This window comes from Drosophila virilis, chromosome 4 (assembly GCF_030788295.1).
Source record: "Drosophila virilis strain 15010-1051.87 chromosome 4, Dvir_AGI_RSII-ME, whole genome shotgun sequence".
In the NCBI taxonomy this organism is placed as follows: Eukaryota; Metazoa; Arthropoda; class Insecta; order Diptera; family Drosophilidae; genus Drosophila; species Drosophila virilis.
This window is the reverse complement of record NC_091546.1, coordinates 12639774-12647881: the sequence shown is the minus strand read 5'-3', so window position 1 is coordinate 12647881 and position 8108 is coordinate 12639774.

Here is an 8108-nt window from a genome sequence, read left to right as displayed (position 1 = left end):
TTTATGAAGTTATAACTCTCTGTGGCTTGATCCTCACAAGTTAGTTGGATCATTATAGAAATTTAACTACTGTAATTTGTAAATCTCTCTGCCCGGACCTCAAGGCTTTGGGTGTCCTGGCTTACCGACTGTTGCGCATTTATTTGACACGCGAATTCTTTTAAATTCCATGACATCCCGTCCTGGGAGGCTTAAAGACATCCTTACAAACAAATCTACCCATTAGTTGCACTCCGAAGTGCCGTGAATCCGCCACACCTTCTAAACGCGCGCGCTGTGTGTGCAAATCCTGGAGGGGTGAAATCGGGCTGAAAGGTAAATGCGTGGATTCCCACGAGCCAGGTAAGCAAGATAAAATAAAAACATTTCTGGCAAATATTTATATGCGAGCTGCTCCACGCAGTGTGTCAATGTGGCAATGTGCCGCCTGATTCTTGCTGCCTTGAAGCAGCACCTCTGTGCTCACGTTTGAGTATCAATTTCAAGAGATTTATGCGCTTGGCAAAAAGGCCATAAAATATTTATTGTCTTATGTTGCATGTTGCCAATGATAAGTGGCAGATAAGGCAGGGCTGAGGGGCAACATCGTTAGCAACAGCTGAATATTGACGTGACAGGAGAACTGTTTTCTAGGCTAGTTTGAGATTTTCAGCCTATCAGCCAGGACATTCGCTGTGTCTTTAACTTAAGTTGCTGTCGTTTTGCCTTAATATCCTTTGAGGTTGAAAAGGGCCGTTTTTTTTATAACGATTTCAGAATGATGTTCGTGTATAGTCCTGTAGACATGTCGAATGACGATTTTGAAAATCTCTTTTTCCATTCACTTTTTGAATACAGAACTTTTGAATATATGTATGTTTGTATGTTTCTCCAATGTTTATTTTTCTTTTCTTTTTAAAATACTTTTTTTGTAGCTCGTGTATTGTCTTGTAGACATGTCGAATGACGATTTTGAAAATCTCTTTTTCCATTCACTTTTGAATACAGAACTTTTGAATATATGTATGTTTGTATGTTTCTCCAATGTTTATTTTTCTTTTCTTTTTAAAATACTTTTTTTGTAGCTCGTGTATTGTCCTGTAGACATGTCGAATGACGATTTTGAAAATCTCTTTTTCCATTCACTTTTGAATACAGAACTTTTGAATATATGTATGTTTGTATGTTTCTCCAATGTTTATTTTTCTTTTCTTTTTAAAATACTTTTTTTGTAGCTCGTGTATTGTCTTGTAGACATGTCGAATGACGATTTTGAAAATCTCTTTTTCCATTCACTTTTTGAATACAGAACTTTTGAATATATGTATGTTTGTATGTTTCTCCAATGTTTATTTTTCTTTTCTTTTTAAAATACTTTTTGAGCTCGTGTATAGTCCTGTAGACATGTCGAATGACGATTTTGAAAATCTCTTTTTCCATTCACTTTTGAATACAGAACTTTTGAATATATGTATGTTTGTATGTTTCTCCAATGTTTATTTTTCTTTTCTTTTTAAAATACTTTTTTTGTAGCTCGTGTATTGTCTTGTAGACATGTCGAATGACGATTTTGAAAATCTCTTTTTCCATTCACTTTTGAATACAGAACTTTTGAATATATGTATGTTTGTATGTTTCTCCAATGTTTATTTTTCTTTTCTTTTTAAAATACTTTTTTTGTAGCTCGTGTATTGTCTTGTAGACGTGTCGTATGACGATTTTGAAAATCTCATTTTCCATTATTCACTGTTTGTTTTTTTTTTTTTTTTAATACAGAAAGAAATATAGGTTATTTTTTCTTTTCTTTTCTTTTTATATAATTTGAATGCTATTTTTTTTTTAAATAGAAATTATATTTATTAAATAGCTTTAAGGTCTCGGTTACCTTATGCGCTATTTGTGTCTGTGAGTCGCCGGGTTTTTGAGAATGTAAAAATTTCAAAATTTCAATTTTAACAATTTTTATCACTTACATTTTTTGAACTGCATCTTGATAAAAAAGAAGAGGTGATAGTTGTATTTTTCTTTGGCTTCGGTTTGGGTTTGGGTTTGGTATTCCATTTGAACAGGGTTATAATGCATTTTCTTTATAGCCTGATCAATTATTTACTTGCACAATAAAATACTCGTCGAAAATTCATCGGATAACCAACTTGACCATCATTGTGCTTATAGTAAGACATTTCGTTGTGTTATCTGCCAAGCTTAAGAAATTTTATTTGTTTAATGTTTGGCGCACTGAATAGTGATCTTTTCCGCTTCCTTCGTTGACAAGATAAAATATTTGTAACTTTCTGGTTGTTTTTCATTTGTTTCTCTTCTGTAAAAAATCTTATTTTGGCTATTTTTTTTATTTTTTGCAATTTGCGATTTTAATTTTTTCTTTCCTTAATATATATCTTTGTCTAATTTCGCCTTACTGCTGGCATTTGTTTTAATTTCCATGAATTTCTCATCTAACACTGAGCAGATATCTGGAGTCGAGCCCGACAACTATTCTTTATGTACATATTTTTAATCTAAAATTTTAGTACAGAATTTGATTAGTTTTAATTTTCATGCGCTTTAGCTAGTGTTTCGAATTCCATTTAACTACTGGTCCATACATTTTGTTTTATTATTTTTAATAAATATATAATTTTGATTGAAAAGAATTGCTTTTAGCAATATTATAGAACGCTTCGGTCATTAAAATGCACTCGGGTACTATTTTCGTGGCGCAAATATTCATTCAATTCGATTTGGAATTTTTTTAAATGTATAATCTGCCCACTTTTTGGCATGACACGTATCCAAAGCTGCGTGAGTGTAAAATATTCTGATTTTTGTTTGGTAAATTAAACATGCCGAGGCTATGGTTCGAACCATTGTTCGTGTTCAGTGTGCCCACACCTTGTCTACTTTTAAGACTTACAACTTGCTACTCAATTTGAACCAGCCACCTACCGCTGTTGTACCCTTCTCTGCTTTTTAATACAAATTTTAAGTGCTCACTTTCCATCAAATAACTTTTGGGTTGTGCGTGGAAAATTCTTGAACATATGTAGACAGTTATCGCAACGTATGTGTACAACATTTTAATTAAACTCCTTTGGGTTGTTCTCTCTGGTGAAGTTCTTAACAAGCAGTCTCAAGTTCAAAAGGACATGCCAATAGCCAATTTATGTCTGCTGTGTTATGTCAACAATTCAGTTGACATTCAGGTAGGCATACATACTTATTTCAGACCTTGCCCCCAATCCCGTCCCATCCGAAATGCTGGCTATTACTCGGGCATTGTCTCAGCTGGCAGCTGGCGTCACCTGTGGATGCTGGCGTATTCAATCAGCTAATAAACTTGGATGCAGACGCTCGAAAGTGATTATTGATTTAATTACACATCAAAGTGATGCCAAACGAAAACAAAGACAAAGATGTTGCTGGAGATGTTGTTGGGCGCAGCGGGAAGGAGTCTCTGCCAGTGGCTGCTGCGTCAAGGCAATAAAATGCTAATGAATTAATTTTCGCAAGAACTCTACAATGAAGTGAATATTTCGAGCTCCAGGAACAAAAACCCCCAGCCCCAACAAGCACCACCGAATGCGCGCCCCCCCAAGTGAAAGGCTTCCTTCCGTTATTAGACTGACGCGTCCTGAGGTATTCGAGAAAGTAGGCTGCAATAAAATAAATGAAGTTTTATTAAATTTAAGCATGTAAATGAATTGGTCATAATATTATTAAATATGCCTGTCGTTGCATCAAAGTGAGTTACGAGTATCAGCAAATTTATTAAAGGCCAAACTATTTTTTAAAATTATGGTTCGATTCTTTGGCTTGGAGTTGCTCCCGGCTTGAGTCTGGCACCTAGAATATGATATCAAAAAAGTAAAGGTCTTTCACCCTTTCTACGCAGGGCTTTGCTGTTCAATCAGTTTGGCTTGCTGAAATTGAAACATTTTTCAGCATTAGCTAAGCGTGCACAAAGCAAATACAAAACAGGCGAATAATGAGTGTGAGACATCGAGGGGGAAGCTGCGGGAAAGCAATTTCCTGGGCAGTTTTTGATTTGTTTGCGCAAGCACAAGGCATAAAACCAAACGAATTCTGAGTTGGCTGGTGGCGTGTATCTCAAAGATACATCGAACTTGGCTAATGCTAATGAAACGCACGCACCCACTCGAGGGCTGGGCAAATAGGCAGCGCGAGTGCTCGAGCAGACTGTCCCAACAATGGCACGGAGCTCGTAAAAAAATATATATATATCGGTGATAAAAATCAAAGAGCTCGATGGAAAAATGAGCCAACAATTCAATACGCAATGCGCATTGCCAGTGACCGCAAAGCAAACTTTTTCCCGCCAGATTTATGCGGCAATTTTTTTGGGCTCTGAAATTGTTCCCGCTGGCCGCAGCCCAACCCCGGCCCAACCCCGGCCCAACCCCTCCATGAGACAAGTACAACCTGTAGCATTTGGGGTAAACTTTCGCTTCTATTTACATTTTATCGCTTGAACGCACTTTTTATCTTTGGCTTGACTGGGCATTGATGGTTGCGGGTGGGGGGAGCTAGGTTCGTGGCATCTAAATTTTAAATTGAAAATTGATTTTTGCGAATATATCCGCCTGTGCTTTCGCTTTTTTTTCTTTTCTGAGTGATTTGCCGTAACTTTGCTTTTGGTCAAATATTTTGCGATTGAGTTCACTTTTGCTCGCAGGTCAGATTGAAGAACCATTTGGCAAAGTGCTGGGAACGACGACTGAGTGCAGGGGGCAGGGGGCAGGGGACAGGGTTGGGTGCACCAAAATTGGCATTTGAACATCATAAGTGCGCCTCACTGAATACCCATTTTGCTGTTTAAACGCGCAATACAAGCAAAGCAGCGCTCCGTTGAACATTTTTGTGGCATACTTTTGGGCGTTCGGGAATGACGCAATCGAAATTTTTGAATATTTTATATGACGCGGGGAAATGAATATAAAAATAATATTTTCCTAAAATGGGGTTTGAATAAATTAATCAAATATTGCGCAGCAGTTTCTGTATTTGTTCTTTAACAAACGACTCCCTAGGCGATGTATCCTTTGTTTCTGGTTTTCGTTTTGATGTTCTTGATTCCGAGAGTGCTCGAATTGTTTTTATTCCTTATGTCAATAGCGATATACGCTACTAGACCAGTTGAAAAGATCAATATGTCATGGACCAAAGTATTTGCGATTGTCTCGTTCTCTTTCACCTTTACAAGCATTTGATGGTACTCATTCGTACACGGACTATATTCAAATCTGAGTTGGGCTGCCCAATCCGCATTGGTAGCTCTGGTCAACAGGGTCAACGATGCATCCAGTGGCTGTATATTCAGCTGAAGAGATTGCTAAGCTTGCCACAAGAGCGCAGCTAGGGTGGACTGACAATCAACCCGACGGGCAGGCTTGACACCACGCGCTGGAAGCTGATGGGACACATCAGAGGATCATTGTGAGAGCACACAAAAATTTCATCAGCAGCAAACTCATCTTTCTGAACTGTGTTCTTCCACCATCAAAGTTGAAGAATCACTTCTGGCGACGTGTTTCCGAATGGGTACTTGCCTGTGAAGGTCTGTTCGCGTAGATGTCCAGAGAGGCACAGGCTAGTCTGATAACTTAATGAAGAATTTTCACATAAAGCTGATCAAGAAATGTAATACCTAACATTTATATCTTCTTATAATAAAGAAAAAACTGGCAAGGAAAATATTGGGACGTCACAAAACCGAAGCCAAATTTAAATTAAAATTATTTATTTATTTCTGAATCTTACGCCAAAGCTAATATTTTAAAAATCACATTAAATATTTCAAAAATAAATTAAGTCGACACAAGGGTCATGTTAACTAACAATTAAAATAGAAACTAAATAATTAAGAATTATTTTTAAAATATTTATTTAGATATTGTCTTTGGTATTAATCGGGTTTGCCTAGACCAATTTTTTTTTTTCTGCAAATTAAACTAATATTTTTGACTCTTGGTATAAAGAGGATTACAATGTTTAAAAAGGTTTTAAATTAGTTCTTCATTTTCAAACCTTGATAATGGATTTTCAGAAAGCCAAAAAACACTGCTCAAGTGAATTTTCATGCAAATGAGTTCAGTTCGAAAAGGCTTACACATATAAATATAGGTAAAATTTTCTTTAAGCTGTGAAACGCCTTAAAGCCAAATATTCCTGAAGTCACTTAACGTCTATTGATTTTCTGATGCGCGTGTAAGGCGGGAATCCTTATCACAATTTGCTGTAACAGTTAGCAAGTAAATTTGAAATAATATCAGGACAGTCTCCTGGCGATTGTAACTGGTGTGGCAACATGAAAAAACCCGGTCATAAGCCTATCAAAACGTTTTTATTGGGTTCGTGCACGCGGCAAGCGAAGCCAAGCCAAGCCAAGCCCTCGCACATGGGGCTGGTGCTTCCTCCAATAGACCCGAAAGCTCGGAAGGCAAAGTCGACGACAGTTTCGCGTGTGTTTGCACTTTTCCGGTCGTTTTTCTAGCTTTTCTAGCCGGCGTCTTGGCCAGACTAAACCAACAAAAAAAAGGGGGTTGGTTTTTCGGCTCAAATGTTTAGAAATTGATAGCGACGACAAATCATACGCGTACCTTGGCTAAGCTGCGAAGTCAACTGCATTTTTGGGGTTGGCTCATAACTTAGTGGCAAACAGGCGACACCGCACCACCGAGACCGAAGCTATTTGTCGTCTTGCAACAATTTGCTGGCCTGCTAATAAAATTTGATAAGCCAAAGTGGAGCGCCAGACGCCAGACAGCCAGACATAAAATGTTGCCCCACTGCACGCAAATTGGGGATAAATTTAATGCGGCTGCGTCGGGGCGTGACAATGCCACCAGCCCAACAAAAGTGCTCCCCCAATCAATTGGAAAGTTAATTTGTGCCCGGGGCATGCATAAAAATGTGACCAAATGCTGCCAGGTCACGAGGGATACACCGAATGCGTCTTCGTCCAGGCGGCTGCTGCGTTCATTAGCCATAAAAATGTGTCGTTACCCATCAGAGTTGGCACTTTCTCTCTCTCTCTGTCTCTCTGTCTCTCTGTTCTCCTGCTGCTCTTTGATTTATTCGATATATTTTGATTTGAGCCATTTCATTCTATTCTATTTGATGGTCACCCCCTCGTTTCTCTTTTGGCCATTTGCTGCATGCGAAATGCATTTTTGATGACAGTTAATGGAGTTTTTACTGCCTTTGAAGCGCGCTTTATGGGAGACACAACAGAACAGAACACCCCCGGCTCCTCCAAAGGGGAACCATTCCCCTGACTAAGCTGACTTGGCATCTTTTTGTTTTACGTTTTTTTTTTTGGGGGGGGGGTCTTCGAAGTTGGTTGCGCTGTGCAAATGATTGAGGGTTGGCTTATTTTATTAAAGGCCAGCCAGACACAGAGTTTTATAAAAACTTTTTTTTTTTGTTTACAAAAAATCCACAGTCTATAAAACGATTTTTGATGCTGTGTTGTTCATTTTGCTTTTTATAGCTGCTCATAAATAAAATTTGTATACCTTTCGCAAATTTATAATGCTCATAACAAAGAAGAAAACAAGAAATTTAAATTATTCTTCCGTACAATAATAAAAATTAGTGAAAAGTATAAAAACAACATACTTTTACTAACTAAAATAAATAACAAATAAAAAGGAAAACAAACTCAAGATTTCACTATAATTATTATTTATTCAACTATTTTTTTATCCACAAAACATCAGTTGTGCTATATACATATCAAATTTGTAAATATTTGTTTATTTAAATCAAATTGTTCCCTTTAAATTCTATTCAAAATTTTTGCTGCAGCCTTTTAGGCGCACATTGAAAAAATGAGCTGTAAATCGGCAAAGCGAATGTGAAATCAAGTCAAATATTTGTAGAACAAACACACACACACACACACACACACACACACATAACTAGAAATGACAATGTCACGGCCAGGGAAAGGCTTTGACAAACACACTCGAGTCAATACACACATTTGCACATACACACGCACACACACACACACACACACACATGTTAGTATGTATGTATCTGCAAAAACGGAAAACAAACTTTTTCCTTTGGCTGGGTTGAGGCTGTGATGCCCAGGAAGCGGCACA